The 15,781-nt window shown below is 38.7% G+C and overlaps 1 long non-coding RNA gene across 1 annotated transcript; it reads left to right on the top strand.

Moving 5' to 3' along the window:
* The first annotated feature begins 847 nt into the window (after positions 1-847).
* On the top strand, positions 848-11,083 carry LOC119000780 (uncharacterized). The gene is made up of 3 exons (XR_005069408.1): positions 848-930; positions 3,344-3,474; positions 10,960-11,083. It is a non-coding gene; the product is annotated as an uncharacterized LOC119000780 (long non-coding RNA).
* The last annotated feature ends 4,698 nt before the right edge of the window (positions 11,084-15,781 follow it).

Below are 15,781 nucleotides of genomic sequence, written 5' to 3'. Positions count from 1 at the left end.
GAATTTATCAGAAGAATCCCAGAACACTAATTTGAAAGAATATAGGCACCCCTATGTTTATTGTAGTTACTTACAATAGCCAAGATTTGGAAGCAGCCCAAGTGTCCATCAGCAGATGAGTGGATAAAGCAACTATGGTACATTTACATGATGGAATACTACTTGGCTGAAAAAAAAGAAAAATTTTACCTTTTGCAACAGCATGGCTGCACATAACATGGAGAATGTTATGCTAAGTGAAATAAGCCAAACAGAGAAAGACAAATATACATGTATTTCATTCACATGTGGGATCTAATGAACAAACTGAACTAACAAGCAGAATAGAGACAGACTCTTAAATAGAGAGCAGGCTGACAGCTCTGGGTGGAGGTTAAGGGGTGGAAGGACCGAGCAAAAAATTAAAAGTACTTAAGGACATTGACAACAGGGTGGTGACTGTGGGCGTAAGAAGGGAGAGGGTGGGTAGGGATAGAAAAAATAAATTTAAAATAATAATAAATAAAGAACATTTTGTTTCAATGCAAAGGAAACTTTCTTTGAAATAATCACCTGATAAAAACAGAATGGGCATCCCTATGTAGTGGGTCTTAGTCAGAGGTGTGTTGAACAGACATGTTCTTGTCTGAACATGTTTGCAGATGTCTTCTGTCTTACATGTGCCTTTTCACTGACCTGATTCACCGAGTTCGAGAAAAGATCACATGCACTTGCAAAAGCTGTGTGAACATGTGGTGCTGGTGTGAGCAGTCCACAAATTGTGCTTTTTTACAGGAGGATCCCCAGGAAGAAGTAGAATCCTAAAAACAATCCAACAGCTGACTGGGAAATCTGCTGTCCTGGGTTACATTTTGCCACAAACACTAAAGTCAAATGGAATTGCTTAATGACTGAAATAATAAAAGTTCCTTTCCAATCACCAGGGGGAAGGTGAAGGGATTTAAAAATTGACATCAGCTAAATACGTTGATTGTCTTATATAAAATGACCCTATGAGTACCACATTTTATTCTTTTTCTACAGGGAATCAATTTTTTTTTAAATATAATTTTTATTTAATTCTCGTTCACGTACAGGTTTCTGTCTTATATTCCCAACCCTGCCCGCCCCCCGCCCCATGCTCCCCGCCTCCTCCCCTTTCCACCCCCCACCCTTAGTTATTGTCCATGTGTCCTAAAGGGAATGGACTTACAGGGAATCAATTTAAATTTGCTATTTCCCAGATGAGTTTAGATCCCGGATTTTACCAACATATATAATTAAAGGTCTTGATTGATAATGTTGACACAATAATTCTCTATAGTCTAATTTTCTATAGCTTAGACTAAGGATTTGGGGTAGAGATGATGTTTTACTAAGGAGTGTAAATCTTGGAGATTTTCATTATGCAGAAAACAAAAGATTGGTGAGTAAAATATGAAGGCATTTCCTCATTAAGAATGTCTATTTGTTTGAAGTTTTAATATAGTAAAATATTTCAGATACCTTGCTTACTATAAGTAACAAATATTTAAAAAGAGAAATAGAGTTGAAAATCTAAATCTAGAAACAACTTGTTGTTGAGCAATCGTCTAGACATAAATTACTTGTAAAAAGGAACTGTGTCTGGAAAAGTGGGTTTATAATTTATAGTTCAGTACAGAAGTTTGCTATTATAGGAACTGGGATGAATTCTTTTATGAAATAGACAAAAAACATTTAACAAGTGGATTAGTATTCCCTGACATATCTGTATAATAATTTTGCACATCAGTTTTTCTTGAAGTGTATAAAACTAACAATAATAAGCTATATTCTTAAGACCTGAAAACTCTTTAACATGCTTTATGTTATTTATTCTGTGCAGCAGAGGATTTGGGGAAGTAGGCCCCTTGTGTAGAAGGAAATGTGTGCACCGTTAGGAAATCATGAACGTGCAAACTTGGCAAGGTCTCTGGGTCCCACTTTCCTTATCTTCACCAATGAGGGAGTGGGATCAGATTGGGTGGTAAAGCTAACACCTTTGGCTTTTAATGAGATTTTTAAAATTTTGGATTTATAAAAAATTTTTAGATTTATAAAAAAATTTCAGAGATAATACAGAGAGCTCCCATATACCCTTCACCCAGTTTCCTCTATTGTTAACTATTGTCTTACATTACTGTGGTATATTTGCCACAACTAAAGAACCAACATTGGCCCATTGTTATTAACTGTCTGGCGTACTTTATTTGGATTTCACCAGTTTTCCTCAATGGGATTCTTCTGTGCCAGGATTCCATCCAAGGTACCATGTTGCATTGAGTTATGATGTCTCCTTAGTCTCTTCTGGTCACTCACCAGTTCTCAGACTTCTCTTGTTCCCAGTGACCTTGACAGTTTGAAGCATTGGTCAGGTGTTTTGTAGAATGTCCCTTAGTTTGAATTTGTTTGATATTTTCCTTATGATTAGACTTGGGGTATAGATGACCATTCTCGTTACATCATATCAAGGTGCATGCTATTAAAATAACTTATCACTGATGATATTGACTTCACCTACCTGCCAAGGTAGTGTTTGCCAGCTTGATTCACTGTAAATTTCCTTTTTTCATTTTTCAATACTCTACTTCTTTTCCAAGAAGCAGGTCACCTAGAGCAGTCCACCTCTTATAGGGAGGAACAGCTCCATTAATAATTTGGAATTCTTCTGTATGGAGGATTTGTCTCTTGTGCCCCTTTATTTATTTGATAATACATTTTTATCAGTATAGATTCATGGATTTTGGTATACTTTGGGTTATAATCTAATGCTACTTCATTTCTCTTGTTGCTCAAATTGGCTTCCTTTTACTTTTTGAGCAGTTACTACTTTCTCATCTATAAGATGCATTTTTTAAAAAGTTCATTAGGACTTTATTTTCTTAGAGCAGTTTTAGGTTTACCACAACAATAAAAGGAAGGCACAGGAATTTTAATATGCCTCTGCCCCCCCAAACCTCCCCCATTATTAACATTACATTCAACATTCATTACATTCATAATGATAATGAACCTACATTGACAAATCATCATCATCCAAAGTCCACAGTTTACATCAAGCAAGTATATAAAAACGTATCTACCAATGTGGCATATACAGAGTTTTCCTGCCCTAAAAATCCTCTGTGCTGCAGCTGTTCACTCCTTCCCTCTAACCCCTGGCAGCCACTGATCTTGTTATGGTCTTCATGGTTTTGCCTTTTGTGGAATGTCATAGAGTTGGAGTCATACAATATGTAGCTATAATAGAAAAACTCAGCTTTTTCTATCTCATGTGGGAAAAACCTAGTCGACCCCTACTATGTGTTTCTTCCTGGTGTGTCTTCTTTACTACTTCACACAGATCACTTCATTTCTGACAATGCTGGCCACCAAAGGTGTGAAAGTTTCCCCCCACAACAACAAGCAAATCTCTGACACCACCTGGGTGTCCTACAGCCTAATTCTACTGGGAGATTGCATCAGAGCTCACAGGTAAGGGCTCAGTCCCACAAGAATGCCCCGTCCCCCACCTCAGACACCAGTTGCAAGCCCAGGTTAGCACCTATGCTTCTGACCAATGGCTATAGATCGAAAGTTCCAACAAGCTCCTCCTCAGGTTTGATTAATTTGCTGTCATGTCTCACAGAATGTTACTTGTGTTTAACTGTCTACTAAAGTATATGATAAAAGATACAGTTAAACATCTAGAAAAAGAGACACATAGGGTGAGGCCTGAAGGGTCCTGAGCCCAGGAGCTTCTGTCGCCATGGAGCTGGGATGTGTCACTCTCAGGAAATAGATGTGTTTGCCCGCTGAAAGCTCTCTGAATCCCATCCTGTTGGGATTTTATGGAGGCTTCCTTAGGTGGACATAATCAGTTACAAACTGCATTTCTAGCTCTTCTCCCCTCTCTGGAGGGTATGGGCTCTGGGGTGAGGATGAAAATTCCAAGCTTCTAACCATGGCGTGGTCTTTCTGGTGATTAGCTCCCATCCAGGAGCCCATCCCTAGTTGCCTTATTAAAACAAAAGATGTTCCTAGTGCTCTGATCACTAAGGAAACTATAAAAATATTAGCTTTTTTCCAGAAACTGGGAGCAGAAACAAATATATGTATGTGTATATATATATATATATATATATATATATATATATATATCCTATTATCTCACAAACACTTTCCAGATTGGTTTCTTTCACTTACTAATATACATTTGAGTTTGTTCCCTGTCTTTTCATAGCTCATTTTAAAAAGCACTGAATAATATTTCATTGTTTGATGTACCACAGTTTATTTACCCATTCATCCACTGAAGGACGTCTTGGTTGTTTCTGAATTTTGGTAATTATGAATAAAGCTGCTATGTGTGGACATAAGTTTTTAATTCCTTTGGGTAAATAGCAAGGAGTAAGATTTCTGGAACATATGGTAAGAGCGCATTTAGTTCTGCAAGACACTACCAAACTGTTTTCCCAAGTGGCTGTATCATTTCACATTCACCAGCAATGAATGAGATTTCATGTTGTTCCATATCCTCATCTGCTTTTCACATTGTCAGGGTTCTAGATTTTGGCCTTTCTAAGGATGTGTCAAATCTCACTGTTGTTTTACATCTTTTTAAAAGTATTTCTGGCCCTGGCTGGTGTAGTTCAGTGGATTGAGCGCGGGCCCACGAACCACACGATCGCGATTCGATTCCCAGTCGGGGCACATGCCTGGGTTGCAGGTCAGTTCCCAGCAGGGGGCGCACAAGAGGCAACCATACATTGATATTTCTCTCCTCTCCTTCCCTTCCCCTCTAAAGATAAATAAATAAATAAAATCTTTTAAAAAAGTGTTTCTTGGCCACAATTACATAGCAAGTCTATAAATATTGCTGAATCATAGTATACACCCAAAATAGTTGGCATTTCCAGGCCTGTTCCTAGCTCCATCTAAATGCCATTAGAGTATAAATAACTTGAAGGAGAGAGCTCTTTTTCTCATCTGAAGTGCTTGTGCAAGTGTGACTGCAGTATACATCAGAGACTCTTTAGCCCTGCAGATTGAGAGAGAGAGCTGCTGAACCCATGGTCTAGGGTTTCCTGCCATCCTGGAAGTATTTTTGCTTAATTCCAGACTTCCTCTCTATACTTGCTCAGTAGATCTGAAGATATATGCTATTGGTCATTGGTTTAAATGATGAAGAAAACAAAGATAGTTAAACCCAATGCAGATAACCCATCAATGCTCTGGCTGGGAGGTCAGAGGCAAAAAGGGAGAAGACCTAAAATATATGCCACATGGAAATGGTACAGTAGAACCAGTAGAGCCAACTTGGTATGTATATTAAAGATAATTTTTGATAAGTTGCCATCAGAATCTTGTAAACATACCTAAGTTGATTCTTAAGATAATTTCTTTGGTCAGGTTGCCATAACAACAAAGAATAGACTGGGCTGCCTAAAAGACAGAAATTTCTCACACTTCTTTAGGCTGAAAGTCCAAGATCAAAGTGCTGGCCAGTTTGGTTCCTGGTGAAAACCTGCTTCCTTGCTTGCCAAAGGGCCCCTCCTTGCTGTGTCCTCACATAGCAGAGAGAGAGCGAGCTCTGGTCTCTTCCTCATCTGATAAGAACATTTATCCCCATCGTGGGAGCACCACTCTTATAACTTCACTAAATCTCATTAACCCATGAAACCACACCTCTAAATACGACCACATCAGAGGTTATGGCTTCAACGTGTGAATTCCAGGGGGACGCAAACATGCAGTGTGTGACAGCTGGGTAGATTGGGACGGCAGGAAGCACACCTTCCTGATGAGACCATGTAAAGAGGGACTGGTGGCATACTCTAAGCCAACGGTTACCAAACTCTAGGTGACTTGAGTTCTGTTTTCTTACAAACATATGATTCTGTAAGTCGGGACTAGGACATGACCATGTGCATTCCTGTCAAGTTTGCAGGTGACGCTGATGCTACTGGTCTGGGGACCACACTTTTGAGAACCGCTGCTGTAAATCAGCGAATGAGTCAGAAGCACAGTTAAAAGTTTGACCCTGTCTTCCTGATCTGTGTCACCCAGAACACTCGACTTAAAAAGTCAACCACGGAAATTCATCATCAACTTTCCTTCTGACAATCAAATGGTGGGGAATGTGATTTGGAAATGATTTAAATTGAAAGGAGGGAGCACCAAGGGGATTTTTCTAACCTCCAAATCCCCAAGTTATGTAATTTCTACTCAAAGATGTTTGACATGTACATGTAATTAAGAAAACAAAGGTACCATGGTTTGGAATGTCAGTAAACTTTGACAAGACCTACTTGAGTTACTGTGTGTACCACATGGGAGTCACCTCTCAACATCACAGTGTTCGACACGTGACATCGGCGCTCAGGAGAGGTGACTGGACAAACGTTTCTGGCCAGGGCATTCTAGTGCTCAGTTCACTCTTTACTCAGCGTACATTTATGGAATATCTGTTTGGAGCCGGGCTCTGTGCTGTGCACTGGAAGTAAAGCCATGAATAAAACCAAGTTGAATGTTTTAATTAGAGGAAACACAGGGAAGTGTGAGTCCAGTCAGGAAGATGGGGTTTTACTCCCACCATCACTTCTAAATAACTAGCACCTAAAGTTCCTTTGGGCTTCTCTTTCACTGGCAACAAAATAACACTATGACAGTCATGCAGGCTACCCATCAACACATTTCAGTTATTGAAAGCATGAGGCAAGACTTATCAATAGACTGGAAAGCCTTATAATACACGTTTCTGTCTTTACCCAAAAAATAAAAACTAAAATGATGTATTTCCTAACAGAACCAACCATTCTATTGCCATTTTCCTATCTAAAATGGTTTGTTTTTCCTGAGTCTACCATAATTGGAAAAGTAAACTACAAAAGCCTAGAGCAATCTATTAACTCTGGAGCCCTGAATCCAAAAATGTCTGTTATACCAAGAGAATAGTTATAACTCAGTCAACTGATGACATTTGCCTTTTAAGCCCAAGACTTTAATTACCATCATTTATAAAGCCTACAGAACAACTGAAAACACTTGTTTTTAGTAGGTTACTTATACTAAACATGAATCATGTGCTATTATTACTTGTGTTATTTATAGAATTTAATACTTTTCGTGGCTTTGTATATTGCACAAATGCATTCTTCACACAGAATTCCCATAAGAAATATATCTGCGCCTCAGTAGAAACAGAACTGCATTCTTCTCCATCTAATCAATTCAAATCAAAGTTTAATTTTTACCGATGGTAAGACTGGGGATGTTCATAGACACTTAACTTCTTTGTTTGAGTAATCCTGAGGTTTATGCTCTAAGGATTAAATTAAATGATGCATGTGAAAGCTCTTTGTCAATAGTGAAGAATGGTATAAACATCAACATTATATACACCCCTTATTTAAAACTAGATAGTCAATGAATAGAAACTAATTACCTCTAAAGGAAATATTTTTTTCTGATGTTCCAACTCAATATCCTGTTTGGTGGTGGTTGTTGTTTGATTTTAATGTGTACCTGTGAAGGATTCACATAAATATAAAATAGTTGTATCTTTTCTCATACTTGGGCAGTTGGAGTCAAGGAAACTCAAGTGAAATTTTATCCCCATCCAAGGACATTTTTTCATTGCTGTTTTGAGAGAGAGAAAGGGAGAGAGAGAAACATCAGTGCAACAGAGAAGCATTGATTGGTTGCTTCCTGTACATGTGCAGACCGGGGACATATGTGTCCAGACTGGATATCAAACCCACAACTGAAGTGTGTGCCCTGACTGGGACTCAAACCCTCAAACTTTAGGTTATGGGACAATGCTCCAACCAACTTAGCCACACTGGTCAGAGCTCAGATGAAAGTTTTTATTGTTTGTTTTTGACTTGGTGTTCTTTTTTAATTCTTAAACATTACAAAAATAATAAAAACTTTTTAAAAGATTTTATTTATTTATCTTTAGAGAGGAAGGGAAGGAGAGAAGGGGAGAAACATCAATGTATGGTTGCCTCTCACGAGCCCCCCGCTGGGAACTGACCCGCAACCCAGGCATGTGTCCTGACTGGGAATCGAACCGCGATCGTGTGGTTCGCAGGCCCGCGCTCAATCCACTGAGCTACACCAGCCAGGGCAAAACTTACTGTAGAGAGTAAAACAAAACAGATTTACAAAGAAATGGCTGGTTAATGCTTTTCTCCTTTCGAATTCAGAATAGTGTTAACTGTTTACTCAGTGAACTTCCATGTATTTCTCTGAGCTCATGTGGACATTTAGGTTATCCTCTTTCTTCTTTCCTCGTTCCTTTCCTCCCTCCTTCCTCCTCTCTTCTCTCCCTCTCTCCATTTCTTTTTATCCTTCATTTTCTTCACTTTCAAAAGATGACATATGCACCCCTCACAACTTGCTTATATTTTAATTTAAATATATAAATACATCTTTTTTATATTATATATTGAAACATAATGTCATTTATCCAACCTCTAACCTATTCATAAATATTTGTGCTTGCTCTTTTTCTTGATTTTTCCGTTTTCTCTTTTTAAATTTTTTTGGGGGGGTGTAGGGGAGAAGGGCTTCTTATAATTTTGTTGCTGTAAATTCCTTTGTTTGTATATGTAGCTATATAATCTAGGTCCCCCAAAATGAGATTATAATTTAATGTTATTATTTTTATTTTTTAAAATATATTTTATTGATTATGCCACTACAGTTGTCCCATTTTTTTCTCCCCTTTATTCCACTCTGCTCTGTACCCCCACCCTGCTGCCATCACTCCCTCACCTTAGTTCATGTCCATGGGTCATACACATAAGTTTTTTGGCTTCTCCATTTCCTATACTGATCTTAACCACCCCTGTCTGTTTTGTACCTACCATTTATGTTTCTTATCCCCTGTACCTTTTCCTTCATTCACCCCCTCCTTTATCTCTGCTGATAACCCTCCATGTGATCTCCATTTCTGTGAGTCTGTTCCTGTTCTGGTTGTTTGCTTAGTTCATTTTTGTTTCTGTAGGTTTGGTTGTTGATAGTTGTGAGTATGTTGTCATTTTACTGTTCATTGTTCATATTTTTTATCTTCTTTTTATTCAGTAAGTCCCTCTAACATTTCTATAGTAAGGGCTTGGTAATGATGAATTTCTTTAACGTGACCTCATCTGGGCAGCATTTTATCTGCCCTTCCATTCTAAATGAAAGCTTTGCTGGATAGAGTAATCTTGGATGTAGGGCCTTGGCTTTCATGACTTGGAATACTTTTTTCCAGCCCTTTCTTGCCTATAAGGTTTCTTTTGAGAAATCAGCTGATAGTCTTATGGGAACACCTTTGTAGGTAACTGTCTCCTTTTTCTCTTGCTGCTTTTAAGATTCTCTCCATATCTTTAATCTTGGGTAATATAATTCTGATGTGCCTTGGTTTGTGCTTCCTTGGGTCCAACTTCTTTGGGACTGTCTGAGCTTCCTGGACTTCTTGAAAGTCTATTTCCCTTGCCAGATTGGGGAAGTTCTCATTCATTAAGTTCTCAGTTTCTTACTCTTCCTCTTCTTCTGGTACCCCTACAATTCAGATGTTGGAACATTTAAAGTTGTCCTGGAGGTTCCCAAGCCTCCCCTTGTTTTTTAGAATTCTTGTTTCTTCATTCTGTTCTGGTTGAATGTTTATTTCTTCCTTCTGCTCTAAACTGTTGATTTGAGTCCCAGGTTTTTTCCCTTCACTGTTGGTTCCCTGTACATTTTCCTTTATTTCACTTTTCAGAGCCTTCAATTCTCCTCATTTTGCAACCATATTCAATGATTTCTGTGAGCATCCTGATTTCCAGTGTTTTGAACTTTGCATCTGATACATTGGCTATCTCTTCAGCACTTAGTTGTTTTTTTCTGGAGCTTTGATCTTTTTTTTTTTCATTTGGGCCCTGTTTTTTTTTTTTTTCTTTACACATCTGTTATGTATTAGGGGGCAGAGCCTTAGGTATTTTCCAGGGCAGGGCAACAATGTCACTGAGCTGTGGGCTATTTGTGGAGGAGGGGTCCAAGAGAGAACAATGCTGCTTGCTCAGCTCTGGGCTTGCTTTTAGTCACTCCCCTTGCTACCCACAATCAAATTGGGCCCTTCTGGTGCTCATTCCCAGGTGGGTGGGTCTCTCTAATGAACTCTCTTGTGAGGTTGAGAGTTTCTCCTGTGACCACAACCCTCACAGGTTTTTTCAGTCAGAGGTTTGAGGCTTTATTTTTTTCCCACACTGGAACCCTGGGTTGTGCAGTGTGTCTTGCTCCCCAGTTGTTCATCCTGGTTTATCCACATGGGAATGTGGGACCATCCAGTCTGCCAGCCACCACCTCACCCTCATGGTCCTCCAGCTGCTGCTTTGCCTCAAGTCCTCCCCTTCTACCAGTCTAGATGAATGTTTCTTCTTTAATTCCTTGGTGGTTGGACTTGCATATAGTTCCATTTACTGGCAGTTATGGTTATTTTTTGTTTTTAAATTTGTTGTTGTCCTTTTTTGGTTTTGTGAGGAGGTAAAGCATCTTTACCTATGCCTCCATCTTGACAGGAAGTCTAGTTATTATTTTTAAAACAGGTAAATATCTTTAGAAATTTGGTAGGAGGGGGCAGAGCTACCACCTTCATATTAGACTATCTCTAGACTGGAGAAATGGTGCATTCTTTGTTAATACACATAGTAGTATGGCAGCTATTATCTGAGCAACAGAATATCAACTGTGTGGTATAATAAGATCCTTCAAGGATTTTGCTATGGTGTTATCATTATAACTTGCTTCTTGAAACCTAACATTATATTTTATTAGGTGTAAATGTGAGATGGTCAGGGATAAAACCAATTCAGCAGTAACTGCAATTATTAGTAACTATTATTTATTATTCATTATAATCACTGATCATTTTATCATTCAAATCTAATATTGTACAGATTTTAGTGCTATCTATATTATGTTGAGATTAAAAGTGGATCTCTTAAATTCCAGGCGGTGAGGTGCCTCACCTTCTGAGTTGTCACTGATCTCTGGGGGCCACTTTCATTGTGGAGATAAGCAAGCCTGGAATCAGAAGTTACCCACTTAATTAAGATGTGGAAAACTCTGCTTTATTTACAAAATGTGTTTAAAGTAAGTGTTTATTTCCTCTCAACTGTATGCGTTCTGTGGAATTTTTAGATTCAGATAGTGAATTAGGGTTTGTAAATCAAATTCTGTACTGAGAGTACCAGTTATGGGAAAGTACACTCAGAGTATTTTTGTAAAGATTAGCTTTTGAAACACAGATGCCCATTTATAAATGATGTTTTAAGAATTTGGAGTGTTTTTAAAATCACCTTCTTTCAGAGGATTTACAAACACAGGTGGACATTTTAAACCTGCTTAAACTGGAAGCCACGTCCCTGTTATGAGGAGAGTGTGTTGCTTCCTTGCAAAGACACTTCCCTTTTCCTGTGTGCAGGGGGAGCAGACAAGTAACCTCACTGCTGGCCTTCCCCATCGCTCCTGAACCCGGGCTTTCTGGTCTGCTGGTTCCTTTCAATGTATGCTCAGGGCAGATGAACTATGGACTGGGCTGTCCTAACTCAGTTGCTGGCAAGACAAAGGAGCAGAGGTCTCATGCAGGGCAACACACTCAGAGTGCACCAAGGCAGGGACTGTCCCTTTGGTCCAGAAACACTTTTCTGCTCTGGTTCTTATCACAATTGCAAATGGCTCAGTTTGTGCAGTTGAGTTGGTTTAATGATGGGGTGAAATCCTGGAGTTCAAACAGTGCACAGATAAAATTTGTATTTTCATGGGATTATAGTCCTTTCGACAGGCCCCGTATGATGGGATTTGGTAATTGTTATTATTGTCAAAATGGCACTTCATTTTTCTTTACCATTATGACTGCATCTATGTAATTTGTCATACTGGCTATCAAACAGAGCATCAGAGAAAGTGGAAAAATCAACAAAAGCATATTTACACTCTTTGTATCCACATCTCTATCACCCGTTATTAAATCAATTATTAAGACTCAGTTTAGAGTAGGTTTCTGGGGATGGAATAGCTCTTTTATCAACCAGTAACTCTAGTCAGGGGCTTTTTTAAATCTTTCCTGGTTAATCATTTTTAGCTCCCTTAAGGGAGACTGTGTATACCAATGGAATGAAATATCATAAAATAGACTAACATAGGCAAAAATAAAATGAGTGATGTGTGATATTTGATGCAGAGGAAATATGTAGCAATTTGTCTTTAAGTAAATAAGGCACATACATGAGCCTTAGGGGAAAAATGACTCACTGGATTAACTAGCACAAATAAGGTATGAAGGCCATGATTTAAATAGTGCTAATTTATTCTCTATATCTACCAGCCAGAAATTCCTCTTTGACAAATTATTGGTATCTATTGAAAAAAAGCTCTCCTCCCTTAATTTAATTTAGTCCATTCAATAACACTTATTTGACAAAAAGTTTTTAAAGGAGAACCTACCAGAGAGACAATATTGCATATTACCTTAGAAAATTGGTTGTGAAATAGAATTGTTTGAGTTGAAAATGCTTTTTAAATAAATTTTGAGTGGGCAAAATTTATACACCCTCTCTGTTCTTCAGTTTTCTCCTCTGTGAACTGAGGATTATAACTATGTATCTCTTTAAGGGTTGTAGTATGGTATAAGTGTGTTAATATAGGTAGAGTGGCTAGAACAATGTCTAATAGATAAAAAGTCTAGTAAATATTAACCAATATTATTATTGACCAGAAACAGGGTGAGGTGCTGGCAGGAATAAAAATAGGATAGAATGTGAATTTTCATTGTTTCAGAAAGCTTGAATTAATATTAAAAACATGATAAACACACAAATAATAATGAGGCAGAATATGCCCAGTCAGACAAGAGGAGACAAATTTTGTGGAGAGGGATTTTATCTGTAGGGTGCTGCCATGACTGTGTTTCCTCCACATAATACAAGTTGAGCTTAAAATATTTATCAGGTGTGGTTCCAAGTAATTACATTGGAGATGCTGATGCTGCTAATGTAGGGTGGAAGCCTTTCAGAGTTGTGCTTCTTGAAGCAAAGGAGTTGAAACAATTAGGAATTGGGTGTTATGAGTAAATTAAATAAGTAGAAATCATCTGACATTTATAATGGTATAAACTTGGGAAAATGGATTAGTGAGGAACACATCCATTGCTTTAGAAAGCAGAGAAAGGATAAAAGGTCAATAAAATGGTTGAGCCCTGGCTGGTGTGGCTCAGTAGATTGAGCGTGGGCCTGCAAACCAAAGGATTGCGGTTCGGTTCCCAGTCAGGGCACATGCCTGGGTTGCAGGCCAGTGTACGCACGAGAGACAACCGTACATTGATATTTCTCTCCCTCTCTCCTTCCCTTCCCCTCTAATGATAAATAAATAAAATCTAAAAAAAAAACAGATAAAGTACCAAAAGCAAGCTTATGTGATTCTATATTTTAAAAAAATAAAATGGTTGAGCTATGGATGTCCTGAGGTTGCTACATTAGACTTTTCTTTGCCTTCTTCCTGAATAATGCCCTGAGACCCATTGTAATCATCATAACTCTTCCCCCTCAACAGGACACTCAGCTCAGTCCACCCAATGTGGGTGAGCCTGGCCACCTGTCTACCAGCAGCCATATTCATTTTGGACATTGTTCCCACAGAAAAAATATTCCACCAAGAAACTAAAGCTGGAGAAAAAGAGGTGGACGCTCCCGCTTCCTTCTCTTGCCACAGCTCCAAATTAACAGGCTTCTCTGCACTAAGAGCTGGGTATTAGCTTGCTACATTTGTTGTTACTCGTGTTGGAATCAGGAAGGAGAAACAAAAATATTTGTTTCAGGAGAGTTCTGAGTTGTCAAGGCCATGTCAAAATAACTGTTCACAGTAGAATCCCGAAATGTCTGTGACATTGGTTGGCAGGTACTATTCACTGGGTGGAGAATAGATCAAGGAAAGGGTGCCATGCTGCCTGATGTACTGATTGTCTGGTTTGAGTTATGTGTCACCTATCAGGAATTAGCCCATACCTCCTCCACAATATTGATTTGATTTTGCATCCTTTGAGCAACTTGCTTTACACCACCTCTGGTTTTATTATTGATGTAACTTTTAGAATACCAAAGACCCAACTGATGTATGGTAGACCACATTCAGTTAGGGAGAATTAGGAATGACTTCACCAGTTCTTAGAAATGAAAGCAGGGTTTCCCTAGGCAGACATAGGGGATGGGCATTGCAAGTGGAGAGAAAAGTATGAGAAAGGATGGGAAATAGGAGAGAAATCCCAGGCCATGTCCAGAGGACAAAAATGGACAAGTTTGTTGGGGTATAGACAATGATCTGACCACATGTAGTTGTTAACTGCTGTTCAGTGACAAATTACCCCAATACTTCGTGACTTAAAATAGTGAACATTTATCATGCCACACAGTTTCTGTGGGTCAGGAGAGCTGGAGAAGCTTAGCCAGATGGTTCTAACTCAGTATGTCTGATCATGGTCTTGACTAGTCCTAGTAGACCCACTTCTAAGGTGGCTCGTTCATATGCTTCATGAGTTAGTGCTGGTTGCTGGTGGAAGGCCCCAGTGCCTTGCCATGGAGACCTCCCCAAAGGACAAGGTGAGTGTCCTTACCACGTAGCAGCTGGTTTCCTCTGGAGTAAGTGATCCAACAGAGAGCAAGGGGGATGCCACATGTCTTTTATGACCTAGCTTTGGAAGTCACACATTCACATTTTCACAATATTCTATTGGTTGTATAAGTCAGCTCTATTTAGTGTAGGAAGCGAATTAATATCAGAGGCAGAGAACACTGGAGATCATCTTGGGAGATTATCTACCACACCATTTATATGCTTATCACCCTCTATCACAGACTTGGTTTTAAGTCTAGTGATAGAGTAAGGTATTAATTCTAGCCTCTTAAATATCTGCATGTTTTCTCTGATGGGCATTTTATAAACGTCTAAGTTCTCTTCATGATCTAGTTCCTGACTGTATATCTCTCATCTCCTATCATTTCCCACAGGAATAGCCATAGTGAACCACTGGAAGTTCCTTAAATGTGTTATGAATGATCACATTTCTTTGGAAAGCCCTTCTCCATCTTACGTTACTTTTGGAATTCTCTTTATCCCTGGGCTCAATTCCAATGTTCTACTTGGACAAATATGTTTACACCTATTCATTGCAACATTAATCACAATAGTCAAAAAGCAGAGCCAACTCAAGGGTCTATTAAAGGAAATAGAGATAAGCAAAATGTGGTATATTTATACAAGGAATATTATTCAGTGAAAAAGGGGGGAAAAGGAAAGGTATTCTCACATATGCTACCACATTGATGAACCTTGAAGACATAATATTAAACAAAATAAGCTAGACACAAAAGAGCAAGCATTGTATGATTCCATGTATATGAAGTACCTAAAGTAGTCAAATTCAGAGACAGAATGTGAGCAGTGATTGTCAGAGGCTAGGGAAAGGGAGACGTGGGGAGTTAGTGTTTAATGGTATGTATGGAGTTGCTGTCTGGGAAGATGAAAATTGTTCGGAGATGGATGGTTGCTTAATAATGTGAATGTACTTAATACTTCTGAACTGTACACACAAAATAGTTACAATGGTGAATTTTGTAATTTATTGTATTTTTTTCACATACAAAATGTCAACTCTCACCCCTATGAAACCTTCCCTGACCATCTACCTTGGCTAAAGTGCCCATAGGGCACCTTTGTTGATGCAGGGTTTGCCTGGGTAGCAGAAGTCCCACACCTCTTGTGGAAGTAATTGTATTCCTGG

The sequence above is a fragment of the Sturnira hondurensis genome, unplaced genomic scaffold (assembly GCF_014824575.4).
Source record: "Sturnira hondurensis isolate 20B ecotype Veracruz unplaced genomic scaffold, ASM1482457v3 Scaffold0016284, whole genome shotgun sequence".
NCBI classification, from domain to species: Eukaryota; Metazoa; Chordata; class Mammalia; order Chiroptera; family Phyllostomidae; genus Sturnira; species Sturnira hondurensis.
Note: the sequence above shows the minus strand (reverse complement) of the source record. Positions and strands in the feature narration are given on the sequence as shown.